We start from the raw sequence: 2,500 nt of genomic DNA, 5'->3' as shown, positions 1-2,500 counted from the left end.
CACACTGGACATGCCCAAACTCGTCTGATCTTGGAAGCTATGCAGTGTTGGGTCTGGTTTGTACTTGGATGGGAGACCACCTGGGAATAACAGGTGCTGAATGTAATTTTAGACAGCCAAAACATTCTTTTCTGTTACATTTTACATTTAATTTTTTCTACTTATCAATGAATTTACTTGAGTTAAGAAGTAAAAGAGGTCTTAAGTTAATGTTTTTGAGCACCTGCAGCCAAACCACACTGGACATGCCCAATCTTGTCTGATCTTGGAAGCTATGCAGTGTTGGGCCTGGTTAGTACTTGGATGGGAGACCACCTGGGAATACCAGGTGCTGTAGGTAATTTTATACAACCATAACTTTCTTTTCTATTACATTTTACATTTAATTTTTTCAACTTATCAATGAATTTACTTGAGTTAAGAAGTAATAGAGGTCTAAAGTTAATGTTTTTGAGCACCTACAGCCAAACCACACTGGACATGCCCAATCTCGTCTGATCTTGGAAGCTTTGCAGTGTTGGGCCTGGTTAGTACTTGGATGGGAGACCACCTGGGAATACCAGGTGCTGTAGGTAATTTTATACTGCATTAACATTCTTTTCTATTAAATTTTACATTTAATTTTTTCAACTTATCATTGAATTTACTTGAGTTAAGAAGTAAAAGATGTCTAAAGTTAATGGTTTTGAGCACCTACAGGCAAACCACACTGGACATTCCCAATCTCGTCTGATCTTGGAAGCTATGCATTGTTGGGTCTGGTTAGTACTTGGATGGGAGACCACCTGGGAATACCAGTTGCTGTAGGTAATTTTATACTGCCATAACATTCTTTTCTATTACATTTTACATTTAATTTTTTCAACTTATCAATGAATTTACATGAGTTAAGAAGTAAAAGAGGTCTAAAGTTAATGTTTTTGAGCACTTACAGTCAAACCACAGAGGACATGCCCAATCTCGTCTTATCTTGCAAGCTATGCAGTGTTGGGCCTGGTTTGTACTGGGATGGGAGACCACCTGGGAATGCCAGGTGCTGTAGGTAATTTTATACAGCCAAAACATTCTTTTCTATTACATTTTACATTTAATTTTTTCAACTTATCAATGAATTTACATGAGTTAAGAAGTAATAGATGTCTAAAGTTAATATTTTTGAGCACCTACAGCCAAACCACACTGGACATGCCCAATCTCGTTTGATGTTGGAAGCTATGCAGTGTTGGGCCTGGTTAGTACTTGGATGGGAGACCACCTGGGAATACCAGGTGCTGTAGGTAATTTTATGCAGCCATAACATTCTTTTCTATTACATTTTACATTTAATTTTTTCAACTTATCAATGAATTTACTTGAGTTAAGAAGTGATAGAGGTCCAAATTTAATGCTTTTGAGCACCTACAGCCAAACCACACTGGACATGCCCAATCTCGTCTGATCTTGGAAGCTATGCAGTGTTGGGCCTGGTTTGTAATTGCATGGGAGACCACCTGGGAATACCTGGTGCTGTATGTAATTTTAGACAGCCAAAACATTCTTTTCTATTACATTTTACATTTAATTTTTTCTACTTATCAATGAATTTACTTGAGTTAAGAAGTAAAAGAGGTCTAAAGTTAATGTTTTTGAGCACCTACAGCCAAACCACACTGGACATGCCCAATCTCGTCTGATCTTGGAAGCTATGCAGTGTTGGGGCTGGTTAGTACTCGAATGGGAGACCACCTGGGAATACCAGGTGCTGTAGGTAATTTTATACTGCCATAACATTCTTTTCTATTAAATTTTACATTTAATTTTTTCAACGTATCAATGAATTTACTTGAGTTAAGAAGTAAAAGATGTCTAAAGTTAATGTTTTTGAGCCCCAACAGTCAAACCAAACTGGACATGCCCAATCTCGTCTGATCTTGGAAGCTATGCAGTGTTGGGCCTGGTTTGTACTTGGATGGGAGACCACCTGGGAATACCAGTTGCTGTAGGTAATTTTATACTGCCATAACATTTTTTTCTATTACATTTTACATTTAATTTTTTCAACTTATCAATGAATTTACTTGAGTTAAGAAGTAAAAGAGGTCTAAAGTTAATGTTTTTGAGCATCTACAGCCAAACCACACTGGACATGCCCAATCTTGTCTGATCTTGGAAGCTATGCAGTGTTGGGCCTGGTTAGCACTTGGATGGGAGACCACCTGGGAATACCAGGTGCTGTAGGTAATTTTATACTGCCATAACATTCTTTTCTATTACATTTTACATTTAATTTTTTCAACTTATCAATGAACTTCCTTGAGTTAAGAAGTAATAGAGGTCTAAAGTTAATGTTTTTGAGCACCTACAGCCAAACCACACTGGACATGCCCAATCTCGTCTGATCTTGGAAGCTTTGCAGTGTTGGGCCTGGTTAGTACTTGGATGGGAGACCACCTGGGAATACCAGGTGCTGTAGGTAATTTTATACTGCATTAACATTCTTTTCTATTAAATTTTACATTTT

At 37.6% G+C, this 2,500-nt stretch overlaps 10 pseudogenes; all 10 read left to right on the top strand.

The window, feature by feature from the left end:
* LOC148464452 (5S ribosomal RNA) overlaps positions 1-105 on the top strand; it is a 119-nt pseudogene extending 14 nt beyond the window's left edge.
* A 116-nt stretch (positions 106-221) lies between these two features.
* On the top strand, positions 222-340 carry LOC148464451 (5S ribosomal RNA; annotated as a pseudogene).
* A 116-nt stretch (positions 341-456) lies between these two features.
* On the top strand, positions 457-575 carry LOC148464450 (5S ribosomal RNA; annotated as a pseudogene).
* Positions 576-691: 116 nt separating this feature from the next.
* Positions 692-810, top strand: LOC148464449 (5S ribosomal RNA; annotated as a pseudogene).
* A 351-nt stretch (positions 811-1,161) lies between these two features.
* On the top strand, positions 1,162-1,280 carry LOC148464448 (5S ribosomal RNA; annotated as a pseudogene).
* A 116-nt stretch (positions 1,281-1,396) lies between these two features.
* Positions 1,397-1,515, top strand: LOC148464447 (5S ribosomal RNA; annotated as a pseudogene).
* A 116-nt stretch (positions 1,516-1,631) lies between these two features.
* LOC148464446 (5S ribosomal RNA) lies at positions 1,632-1,750 on the top strand (annotated as a pseudogene).
* Positions 1,751-1,866: 116 nt separating this feature from the next.
* LOC148464445 (5S ribosomal RNA) lies at positions 1,867-1,985 on the top strand (annotated as a pseudogene).
* Positions 1,986-2,101: 116 nt separating this feature from the next.
* Positions 2,102-2,220, top strand: LOC148464444 (5S ribosomal RNA; annotated as a pseudogene).
* Positions 2,221-2,336: 116 nt separating this feature from the next.
* LOC148464443 (5S ribosomal RNA) lies at positions 2,337-2,455 on the top strand (annotated as a pseudogene).
* Positions 2,456-2,500: the final 45 nt, after the last annotated feature.

Source organism: Taudactylus pleione, unplaced genomic scaffold, assembly GCF_031769625.1.
Source record: "Taudactylus pleione unplaced genomic scaffold, aTauple2 ptg000967l, whole genome shotgun sequence".
In the NCBI taxonomy this organism is placed as follows: Eukaryota; Metazoa; Chordata; class Amphibia; order Anura; family Myobatrachidae; genus Taudactylus; species Taudactylus pleione.
The sequence above is the reverse complement of the archived record's forward strand: the minus strand, read 5'-3'. Positions and strand labels throughout refer to the sequence as shown.